The 12,447-nt window shown below is 42.9% G+C and overlaps 1 protein-coding gene across 19 annotated transcripts in view; it reads left to right on the plus strand.

The window, feature by feature from the left end:
• The window catches only part of LOC119625880 (extended synaptotagmin-2-like), a 157,206-nt gene that overhangs the window by 138,968 nt on the left and 5,791 nt on the right, over positions 1-12,447 (plus strand). For 11 of the 19 annotated variants that reach the window (XR_012090729.1, XR_012090730.1, XR_012090731.1 and 8 more), the window contains 2 exons: positions 812-9,133; positions 12,044-12,101. The gene's annotated coding sequence lies outside the window, so the exon portion shown is untranslated. The remainder of the gene's footprint in view (positions 1-811; positions 9,134-12,043; positions 12,102-12,447) is intronic. The other 8 variants (XR_012090735.1, XR_012090737.1, XR_012090741.1 and 5 more) reach the window with 3 other exon arrangements.

Genomic DNA, 12,447 nt, shown 5'->3' on the forward strand with positions numbered 1-12,447 from the left:
TTCTATTTATTTTCTATTGTATATATTTCAGGCATACAACACAATGTTTTCATATATACAAACACAGTGAAACGATTTACTGTAGTCAAGCAAATGAACACACCATCACTTTACATAGTTACATTTTGTATGATAAGAGCACCTAAAATCTACTCTTAGCAAATTTTCAGCATACAAGGTTATTAAATGTAGTCCTCATATAGTCTGTTAGATATTTAGACTTGTTTTATATAACTATAAGTTTGTACCCTTTGACCAACGTCTCCCAATTTTCTCCCACCTCTCAGCCCCTGGTAACCACTGTTCTGCTTTTCGTTTCTATGTGTTTGACTTCTTTTAAGATTCCACCTATACATAAGATCATTTAGTATTTTTATTTCTGTGTCTGACTTATTTCACGTAGCATAACGTCCTTCAGGTTCATCCATGTTGTGGCAAACGGCATATATCCTTCTCTTTTAAGGCTGAATAATATTCATATGTATGTATTTCTCACAATTTCTTTATCCACTCACCCACTGATGAGCCCTTAGGTTGTTTCTATATCTTGGCTGTGGTGAGTAATGCTGCAGTGAATATGGGAACACAGATCTGGCTACAAGATACTGGATTCATTTCCTTTGGGTATACATGCACCAGAGGGATCACTGGGTCATATGGTGGTTCTATATTTGATTTTTATGAAGAACCTGTATGCTACTTCCCATAATGGCTATACCAATTTACATTCCCACCAACAGCATATAGGGGTTCCTTTTCCTCCAGACCCTCACCAACACTTACCTTCTGACTTATTTATTCCTTTCTTTAGTTTTAGAGACAGTTTCACTCTGTCACCAGGGAGAGAGTGCAATGGTGTGATCATAGTTCACTCCAACCTTGAATTCCTGGGCTTAAGTGATCCTCTGGCCTCAGCTTCCTGAGTAGCTATGACTACAGGTATGTATCACCACATCTGGCTGATTATTATTTTTTATTTTTTGTAGAGATGGGGGTCCCACTATGTCACTCAGATTGGTTCTGATCTCCTGCCCTCAAGTAATCCTCCCACCTTGGCATCCCAAAGTGTTGGGATTACAAGTGTGAGCCACCATGCCTGGTCATCTTGTCTTTTTGATAACAGCCATTCTGACAGGTATGAAGTGATACTTCATTGTGGTTTGATTTGCATTTCTCTGGTGATTAGTGATGTTGAGCACCTTTTCATATACCTGTTAGCCATTTGTGTGTCGTCTTTGGGAAAATTATTCAGGTCCTTTGCCTGTTTTTTATTTTTTATTTTTTTGCTATTAAGTTGTGTGAGTTCCTTGTATATTTTGGATATTAAGCCCTTATCTAATACATGGTTTACAAATATTCTCTTCTAATCCATATGTTGCCTTTTCATTTTGTTGCTTATTTCCTTTGCTATGCAGAATCTCTTTTTTTGATGTGGTCCTACTTGTTTTGTTTTTGCTTTTGTTGCCTGAGCTTTTGGTGAGAAATCCAAAAATTCATTGCCAAGGCCAATCAATATCAAAGAGCTTTTCACCTTTGTTTTCTTCTAGGGGCTTTACAGTGTCAGTTCTTACGTTTAGATCTTTAATTCATTTTGAGTTGATTTTTGTATATGGTGAGAGATAAAGTCTAATCTCATTCTTTTGCACATACAGTTGTTTCAACATCATTTATTGAAGAGATTGTCCTTTCCCCATTGTGAGTTCTTGGCATCTTTGTTGAGAATCAATTGATTGTAAATATATAAATTTATTTCAAGGCTTACTATTCAGTTCAATATGTCTGGTTTTATGTCAGTACTATTCTGTTTTGATTACTACAGCTTTGTAATATGTTTTGAAGTCAGGTAGTGTGATGCCTCTAGCTTTGTTCTTTTTGCTTAAGATTCCTTTGGTTATTTGGGGTCTTTTGTGGTTCCATATGAATTTTAAGATTTTTTTCTATTTCTGTGAAGAATGTTATTGGAATTTTTATAGGAATTATATTGAATCTGTAGATCACTTTGGGTAGTATAATAATTTTCACAATGTTCTTCTAATTCATGAACCCGGGATATCTTTTTATTTCTGTAGTCTTTATTTCATCAATGTTATATAGTTTATGTACAGATCTTTCACTTCCTTGGGAAAATTTATTTTATGTATTTTGGGGGATAGCTATTGTAAATGGCTTGATTTCCTTTTTTGACAGTTTATTGTCAATCTATAGAAATGCTGTTGATTTCTGCCGGGCGCGGTGGCTCATGCCTGTAATCCCAGCACTTTGGGAGGCCAAGGTGGGTGGATCATGAGGTCGGGAGATCGAGATCAGCCTGACCAACATGATGAAACCGTGTCTCTACTGAAAATACAAAAGTTAACCGGGCATGGTGGTGCACACCTGTAATCCCACCTACTCGGGAGGCTGATGCAGGAGAATCACTTGAACCCAGAAGGCGGAGGTTGCAGTGAGCCAAGATCACACCACTGCACTCCAGCCTGGGCAACAGAGCGAGACTCTATCTTAAAAAAAAAAAAGAAAAAGAAATGCTGTTGATTTTTTTATGTGGTAGCCTACAAATCTACTGAATTTATTTATTAGTTCTAGCCATTTTTTAGTGATGTCCCTAGGGTTTTCTACATATAGAATATGTCATCTACATACAGGGATAACTTAATTCTTCCTTGCCTATTTGTTTGTTTTGTTTGTTTGTTTTTTGAGAAAAGGTCTTGTTCTGTTGCCCAGGATGGAGTACAGTGGCGTAAGGTTGGCTCACTGCAACCTCTGCTTCCCAGGCTCAAGTGATCCTCCCACTTCAGCCTCCTGAGTAGCTGGAACTACAGGCATGTGCCACTATGCCCAGCTAGTTTTTAAAATTTTTTTGCAGAGACAGGGTTTCACCATATTGCCTAGGCTGGTCTCAAACTCCTGGGCTCAAGTGATCTGCCCACTTCAGCCTCCCAAAGTGCTGAGATTGCAGGTGTGAGCCATCGCATCAGCATTCCTTTCCAATTTGGATGCCTTTTATTTCTTGTGCTTGTCTATTCTTGCTAATTCTTTGAGTACTATGTTAACTAGAAGTGGCAAGTGTGGATCCTTGCCTTGTATTGAGTCAAATCTTTTTCTGCATCTATGGAGATGATTTGGTATTTATTTCCCTTTTATTCTGTTGATGTGATGTATCACATTGATTGATTTGCACATGTTAGACTAACGTTGCATCCCAAGGATAAATCTTACTTTCTCCTTCACTTTTGAAGCATAATTTCACTGAATATAGATTTCTAGGGTGGCTTTTTAAAAAAATTTTAACACTTTAAATAAATTTCACTACTCACTTGTTGTTTGCATGGTTTATGACAAGAATTATGATATAATACTTATCCTTGTTCCTCTACCAGTAGGGTGTCCCCCACCCAACAACCTTCCTGCACCTCTTCAGCTTCTTTCACGGTTTCCCTTTTTGTCTTTGGTTTTCTACAATTTGATTATGATGTATCTAGGTAAAGCGTTTTTGTTTTTTATTCTACTTAGTATTCCCTGATCTTCCTGGATCTGTAGTTTGGTATCTGACACTAATTGTGGGAAATTTGTAGCCATTATTACTTCAAATATTTCCTTTCTCTCTTTTCTTTTCTCTTCTTTTTTTTCTTTCTTGGTCTTTCTCTATTGCCCAGATTGGAGTGCAGTGGTACAAACATGGCTCACTGCAGCCTGGACCTCCTGGCTCAACTGACTCTCCCAGCTCAGCCTCCCAAGTAACTGGGACCACAGGCACGTGCCATCATGACTGGCTATTTTTTTACTTTTCTTTTTGTAGAGATATGGTCTCAGTATGTTTCCCAGGTTGGTCTCAAACTCAAGCAATCCTCCTGCCTCCACCTCCCAAAACATTGGGATTACAGGTGTGAGCAACGATACCTGGCCCTGTTCTGGCGTTTTTCCTTCTCTTTTCTCGTGTTTCAGTTTGGGAAGTTTCTATTGAGATATTCTCTGTACGAATTCTCTTCTGAGATAATCTTAAGTTCAGAGATTCTTTCCTCAGCCACACCCAGGCTACAACTAAGTCCCTTAGAGGCATCCGGCATTTCTGTTATGGGGTTTTCATTTCTAGTGTTTCTTTTTAAAAATTAAAAAAAAATAGTTTTTGTAAATTAATTTTTTTTCCTTTTTTTGAGATAGAGTCTTGCTCTGTTGCCCAGGCTGGAGTGTAATGGTGCGATCTCGGCTCACTGCAACCTCTGCCTTCCAGGTTCAAGTGATTCTCCTGCCTCATCCTCCCAAGTAGCTGGGATTACAGGAACGCACCACCATGCCCAGCTAATTTTCATATTTTTAGTAGAGATGGGGTTTCACTAGGTTGGCCAGGCTGGTCTTGAACCCCTGACCTCAGGTGGTCCACCCGCCTTGGCCTCCCAAAGTGCTGGGATTACAGGCATGAGCCACTATGCCTGGCTATTTTTTTCTTTTTTAATAGAAACCACAAGGTCTCACTTTGTGGCCCAGGCTGGTCTCGAACTCCTGGGCTCAAACTTCCTAAAGTGTTGTGATTACAGGTGTGCGCCACTGCAGCCAGCCTCTATTTATTTTATTCTCAGAGTTTCAATCTTTCTACTTATATTATCCATTGTTCTTTACATTGTTCGCTTTTTTCATTAGCATCCTTAGTACATTGATCATACTTATTTTAAGAGACTAGTCTGGTAATTTCGAAATTATTGCCATATCTGAATCTGGTTCTCCTGCTTTCTTTTCCTCTTTAGATTGTTTTCTGTTGCCCTCGAGCATGCCTTGTAAAGTTTTGTTGAAAACCAGACATGATGTATTGGGTAATAGGAACTTAGATATATTGGCTTTAGGGAGATGGTTGGTGTTTATCTCGCTAGGAGAATTATGCTGTGTTTACTATTTGCTGTAGCTGTAGAGGTCTGAGGCTGCAGTTTCCTCTAGTGTTGCATTTGCCTCCTCTGGAAAGCCCTTCTGAAACAGTCTGAGCCTTGCAGGTCTCTCACTGTGATCCGCTGTTGCTGTACAGGAATCCTGCTGCCATGGAGGTGGGGAGGGGAATATTCCCTTGTCTTGTGATTAGGTCTCAGTGGTTCTGTGGTCTCTGCATTTGCTGTATGACCTCCGCACGTGCTGCTCACCTCCGCTCCCACTTAGATGTGACAGGGTGGCTAGAGAGGCTAGCGCTGGGTCATTGACCCTCCCTGGGTCAGGTCAGGCTTTCATCTAGACTCCCATGTGTGCTGGCCTTTGTTGCAGGGAAACTGGAGGAGAAAAGAATGCTCTGCTACATTTGCAGATGGTTGCTTTTCCTCTGCCCCTGCTGGAGGCATGAGGTTTCCCTCCAATCTTCACAGCGGGGACCTGGTGGGGCTCCTGGAGATAAAACTCAAGAAAGTGTGGGAGCCCTCAAGGCTAGGGTTTTTAACTCTGACTGGTCCAGCCTCTGCCTCCAGCAGCTGGTTTATTTCAGTCTAGTTGTTCCTACTTGTTTTGGCTCCAGGCAGGCTTCTCCTCTTGGGCTTCTGCTCGTGATGAGTTGTGAATTTTTGTATCAGCCTCTGTCTCTCCAGTTTTCAGGGCAGCAGTTTGCCCTGTGATCTACAAGGAGCTATTTGTATTTTAGTTTGTTCAGTTGTTTCCCTGTAAGTGTGGGAATGATGCCGCTGAGCTCTTCTTAAGGCAGAGCAAAAATCAGAAGTCTAGGATGCCTTTTTACTGTGCCAGAGGTTCCCTCCCCATGACGGTCAACAGAGAAACCTAATTGCACTTCAGCATTTTCTCTGCACTGACCTTGCTTAGTTTCTCGATCTCTGTCCATTATCCCGCTTCTCCCACCCACTGAGAGCAACTTGTTCAGCAAGAAGGTGACAGTTAAAAGCTGTGGTCAGATGGCCGGGCGCGGTGGCTCATGCCTGTAATCCCAGCACTTTGGGAGGCCGAGGCGGGTGGATCACAAGGTCAGGAGATCGAGACCATTTTGGCTAACACAGTGAAACCCCGTTTCTACTAAAAATACAAAAAAATTAGCTGGGCGCTGTGGCGGTGCCTGTAGTCCCAGCTACTCAGGAGGCTGAGGCAGGAGAATGGCGGGAACCCGGGAGGCGGAGCTTGCAGTGAGCGGAGATCCTGCCACTGCACTCCAGCCTGGGCCACAGAGCAAGACTCCATCTTTAAAAAAAAAAAAAAAAAGTTGTGGTCAGATGCACTAAGTCTCTGGCTCTCCAGTGAGTGCTCAGGTTAGTAACAGATGACAGTTGGGCTCCAGCTTGTGCAGGGCTCACCCTTCCGAAAACAGCCTCGGGCCCAAGAAACACCCAGCCAGTGCCAGTGCTGCCCAACCCACCTGCTGCTTCCCTGTTTCCCGGTTTCAGGGCTCCCCCAGGGCGCCTGCCGACCAGCTCTTTTCCAAGGCCACACTCCACAGGAGGACTGGAGAACATCTCAGGGAGGCAGCCACAGCAGCCACTGCGTGGAGTCCCAGCAATGACATGGTTTTGGACCTTTCTCTACAAAATCTTTGCATTGTTACTGGGAAAGGAGGTGAGAGGTCCTCAGCCCGATGTGGACTGTGGCAGCCGGTACTCAGGGGTCCGCTGGCTAGAGGAGGAGCCCCCTAAGTCTCATCAGTGTGGAGGACCCCCTGAGCCTTGGCCCCTGACGGACTGAATTCTGGGCTTTGGAAGCAGCACAATTCCCAGACACTGCACTGCCTGGAGTCAGGGTAGACAAAGATCCTGGGAAGGAAGAAGAAAGGAAGTGGAGTTGTTGGGAGGCCTGGCCCTGGCATACGGATTCCAAACCAGAGGCTTCCATCCTGGAGTTAGGTGAAAGAGACCAGCACTATTAAACTTCCAACAATTATTTTAAATTACTTTTGAAAATACTTATTTTTTAACCTTTGGTAATGAGAAGAGTTACATTTGGAACACTTTCTATATCTGCTTTTATTTATTTAAAAATATTATTTATTTTTATAGAGATGGGGTCTTGCTTTGTTGCCTAGGTTGGTCTTGAACTCCTGGCCTCCAGTGATCCTCCCACCTCAGCCTCCCAAAGTGTTGGGATTATGGCATGAGCCACTAAACCCAGCATTGTATCAGTTTTTAGATGTTAGAAACTAGAGGCTTAATTCTGGAAAGCATATCTTGACAGTAGTTTAAATGTGAACATGTATTTTTAGAAACAAATTTTGGCTTATGTGAACACAGATTCATTGTAGTATCTGATGTTGTCACAGTCTTCAAGAGAAAAAGACAACTATTCACCATCCTTGGACATATGTGTTGAAACGCATGCTGCTGTGTGTGCAAATGAACCCACTTTTATACTTGTATTATTTTGCATTGACTGTCTATTTTGAATTTAAATAATCATGCTTTGATTCTTCATAAGTTTTTATGTTATGGAATTGTTTGCACTGATCATAAATATAAATATAAATATAAATATAAATAAAATAAAATATAAATATAAATAAAAGAAATGTGTGAAATAAAAAAGTGGTCCAAAGAGGAGCTCATTTCTTTGGGAGGGGCTGGGGGTGGGACGTAGGCTGGAGAGGGAGTCACCATGGCCCTGGGCATGGTGCTCATGGGAAGAGCTGATTCCCCGCCCTCCATGCGGATGGAGTTAGGAGTACTTGCCACTCTCCAAGCTGCCCCTAAAATAATCACATGGAACTTTGGGGGATGCCTGCAAGAAGAGGAGCTTGGTATCTTGTTCTGATGGGCTGGACGACCTGCCCAGGGGAAGAGAAAACTGGGAGATGAAGCCCTTGGAGAGAGCCCGCCCAACCCTCCCCAGTGCCAGCTTGTGTTTCCCATGGGTCAGGTCACCTGGGAAGCAAGGCGTGTTGAGCCATCTGGCTGCCTCCTTCCCAGGCCGTCTGCCGGGTGGGGAGTGCATGGGCGTGTCCTGGCACAAATGGCGTGGAGCAGAGGCTAGGGGTTCAGCCAAAGCACAGCTGGAGGAACTGAGGAAAATGGGGGACTTGGGGAGGGTGTGGCCGCCTCATTTCCTTTTTAATTGCAAAGCGATACATGCTTCCTGTAAAAATTTCTGTGTACCATAAAAATGTACAGCGCCATAGTACCCCATAGTACGAATAAACTGTCTGTTCCCCTGGTAGCAGGTGGATGGTTTTCAGCCTCTGCGTACATACTGACGAACTGAGTGTCTTATGTCTTTAGATGCTAATGCAAACATTTCTGCAGAACAGATTCCCGGGAGTGGAATTGTTGGGTCAAAGGATGTTCACATTTATAAACTGGTAGATATTACAAAAATTGACCTCGAAGTAGCTGTATCAATTTATAAGCCCACCAAAAACGTGCAGGAATGCCCAGTTCCTGGGATCGTTGTCGTCCCATTAAGATTCCCTGTGGGGCTGGGGATCACCTGACGCCCGCTTGGCTGAGGTCTTTCCCCCACTCTGCTGATGGCAGTAGCTGTTGCCAACACGCAGCACGGCTGGGGCTGCACAGTCCACGGAGCTGGTGGAGCCCCACCCTTCTGAGCTGGGACCGGAGCCCCCGCGCCCAAACCGCCGCTGCAGACCCGGCCTCGCGCTCTACGGAGCCGGCAGGAGCCGCACCCAGGGGGGCGGGGCTAGAGCAGCCCGAACCGCACCTGCTCCGAGCGCTCCTGGGCTCCAGCGGGACGGTGGCCGGGCGTAGGGAGGGTCGGCCTCGGCCTTCCCGGGCGCCGCAGCTGCCCTCTTCCCTGCAGGACCTGGGCATCTCCGCAGCCTGCACCCTCGGGGGCCCCGAAGGACCCCTCCCTTCCCCGCTCTGTCCCCGCGGGCTCTGGGGCGTCTGCTCCGGTTACCCGGCCTCTCTCTGCTCCGATCTCGGGGCGGGTTTAGGGCCGAGCCCTGGGGGCCTTGAATGACCACAGGAGGCAGGCGGAGTCCTCGGCGGAAGGGGGGAGGTCCCCCCAGTAAAGGTCCCACTTTCAGGTCAGGCCGGGCCTTGAAGGCTGCGCTGCCAGTCCTGCGGACCTGAGTGGGGACTCGCGGTGCCTCCTCCAGTCCCGCCCAGGGCCACGCAGGGGCCAGTCGGCCTGTGCTTCCTCCGCTCTGAGGTTATGAAAGTCCCGGGACCAGGCAGAGCAGAGGCCGGAGGACGACCAGAGCCTAGAGTGGAGGCAGGTGAGTGGACAGACGGCCGGCTGGAGAGAGCTGTAGAGACCTGCAGGCAGGGAGGAGCTGCAGGCAGGGAGGAGCTGCAGGCAGGGAGGAGCTGCTTTCTCTGCTGAGAGCCTCGGAGACCTGCGGAGACACCGAATTACTTGCCTGTGGAGAGGAGTTAATCTCTCCAGGGCCTCCTGTCTGCTTGGAGCTGAGCACTCCATGGGCAGCCAGCCTGCAGGGAGGAGCTGCATTCCTCTGAGTTGTTATAATACTCAATAAAACTCTTCTTCGTCCTTGGCACGTCATGCTCTCCGTGGGGTATCTTTTCACTTATTTGTGTCTTCGCTTTATTTCATTGTTTTAGAGTTGTCAGTGCACAGATATTTCACTTTCTTGGTTACATTTATTTTTAAGTATTTAATTTTTTTAATGATATTGCAAGTGGGGTTGTTTCCTTGGTTTCTTTTTCAGATAGTTTGTTGTTAATGTGTGGAAATGCTGCCGCTTTTTGTGTGTTGGTTTTTTATCCTGCAACTTTATTAAATTTATTGGTTTTAACAATTGTTATTGGAGTCTTTAAGGTTTTCTACATAGAGAATCATGCTCTCTGCAAATAGGGATAATTTAATTTTTCCCTTCTAACTTAAATGTTTTTATTTCTTTTTCTTTCCTGATTGCTCTTGCTAGTACTTTCAGTTCTGTGTTGAAGTGGTGAGAGGGGCATCCTTCCCTTGCACAGGATTTCAGAATAAAAGATTTCAGTTTTTCCCATTATGATATTAGCTGTAGACTTTTCATGAATAGCCTTTCTATGTTTAGGAAGTTTTTGTCTATACCAATTTTGCTGAGAGCTTTTTTGAAAAAAATCATGAATGTTAAATTTTGTCGAATGGTTTTTATGAATCAATGGGGATAACCATGTGGTTTTTATCTTTCCTTCTGTTAATGTGGGGTATCATATGGATTATTTTGCCTATCCCAGGGATAATTTCCACTTGTTCATACGATGTTTTTGATGTGTTGTTGAATTTGGTTTACTAGTATTTATTGAGAATTGTTGCATCTATGTTCATTGGAGATCTTGGCCTGTAGTTTTTTAAATAGTGTCTTTGTGTGGCTTTGGTATCAGAGTAATGCTGGCCTCATCAAGTCAGTTTGGAAATCCTAGCTCCACTTCCATTTTTTGGAAGAGCTTCAGAGATACTGGTATTAGTTCTCCTTTAAATGTTTTGTAGGATTCATCAGTGAAGCCATCAGTTTTTGAGCTTGTCTTTGGTGGGAGACTTTTTATTACTAATTCAATCTCCTTTTTTATACTTATTTTTATTTTCTTTGTTTTTCTTTTCTTTTCTTCTTTTTTGAGACAGAGTCTTGCTCTGTTGCCCAAGCTGGAGTGCAGTGGCACGATCTTGGCTATGCAACCTCTGCCTCCTGGGTTCAAGCAATTCTCATGCCTTGGCCTCCCAAGAAGCTGGGATTAAGGCGTGTGCCCTGATACCCTGCTATTTTTTGTATTTTTAGTAGAGATGAGGTTTCTCCATGTTGGTCAGGCTGGTCTTGAACTCCTGGTCTCAAGGGATCCACTCACCTTGGCTTCCCAAAGTGCTGGAATTACAGGCGTGAGCCACCACGCCCAGTCTATATTTTCTATTTCTTAATGAGTCATACTTGGTATGTTTCTAGGAATATATCCATTTCTTCTAGATTATCTGATTGGTTGCTGTACATAGTAGTTTTTTATGATCTTTTTTATTTCTGTGGTCTCAGTTTTAATGTTTCTTCTTTCATTTCTGTTTTTATTTGAGTCTTCTGTCTTTTGTATTGCTTAGGGAAAGGTTTGTGAATTTTGCTTATCTTTTCAAAAAATCCAATTCTCAATTGTATTGATTTTTTTCTGCTGTTTTTCAAGTCTCAATGTCACTTATTTCTGCACTGATCTTTATTGTTTCTTTTATTCTGCTAACTTGGGGTTTAGTTTGTTCTTTCCCTGGTTGCTTGAGCTGTAAAGTTAGGTTGCTTCTTGAGATTTTTCCATTTTCATATTGTGTTGTATTTTCATTTTTATTTGTCCCAAGATATTTTTTGTTTCCTCTGTGATTTCGTCTTTGGCTCATTGTTATTCAGGAGCAGGTCGTTTAATTTCCACATGTTTGTGCATTTTCCAAGATTTCTCCTGTTCTTATTTTCTAGTTTCATACCATTGTGATTACAAGGGACACTTGATATAACTTCAGTCTTCTTAACTTATGTTGTGCTGTAACATAGACTCCTGCACAATGTTCCATGTGCTCCAGAAAAGAGTGTATTCTGTTGCTATTGGATGAAATGTTCTGTATATGTCCATTAGGTCCATTTGGTTTAAAGGCCAATGTTTCCTTTTTGATTTTCTGTTGGATGTTCTATTCCTTGTTGAAAGTGAAATATTGACCAGGCTCATGCTGGTGGCTCACACCTGTACTCTCAACACTTTGGAAAGCCTAGGAGGGAGGATCCCTTGAGGCCAGGAGTTCAAGTTGACCAGCCTGCACAACGTATCTAGACCCCATCTCTACAAGACAAAAAAAAAAAAAAAAAAAAAAATGCCAGGCATGGTGGTGGCACGTGCCTGTAGTCCTAGCTACTTCAGAGGCTGGAGGCAGGAGGATTGCTTGAGCTCAGGAGTTCAAGGTTGCAGTGAGCTATGATTATGTCACTGCACTCCAGCCCAGGCAGCAGAGCAAAACCCTGTTTCTAGACAAAAAATTTTAAAAAAGTATTAAAGTCATCTCCTACAATGCTTTTTAGTTTATCTCTCCCTTTAAATTATTTAAAATTTGCTTTATATATTTACTGCTCTAATTTTGGGTGCATATATATTTACAATTGTTATATCCTCTTAATGTATTGAAATATTATTATATAATGTCTTTCTTCATCTCTTTTTTACAGTTTTTGACCTGAAGACTATTTTGTCTGATGTAAGCATAGCTAACCCTGCTATCTTTGTGTATCCATGCACACGGAATATCTTTTTGCAAGGTGTATCTTTTTCTATTACTTTACTGTCTTATCAATTCTTTATTTTTAAAGTGAGTTGTTTGTCAATCTCTTCTTTTTAATTGAAGTATTTAGTCCATTTGTATTCATTATAGCTATTTCTCTGGTAAGATTTAAATCTAACATTTGCTTTTTGTTTTCCACATATCTGTACCCTTTTCAAAAAACACAGTTCCTCCTATTTGCATCCTATTGGACTAATCAAAATTGTTTGGTATTTTATTTTATCACCTCTATTGATTTTTTCAGTATAAATCTTTGTTTTTTGCTATTTTATTTTGTTGTTTTTTTCTTAA

Source organism: Chlorocebus sabaeus, chromosome 23 (assembly GCF_047675955.1).
Source record: "Chlorocebus sabaeus isolate Y175 chromosome 23, mChlSab1.0.hap1, whole genome shotgun sequence".
Taxonomy (NCBI): Eukaryota; Metazoa; Chordata; class Mammalia; order Primates; family Cercopithecidae; genus Chlorocebus; species Chlorocebus sabaeus.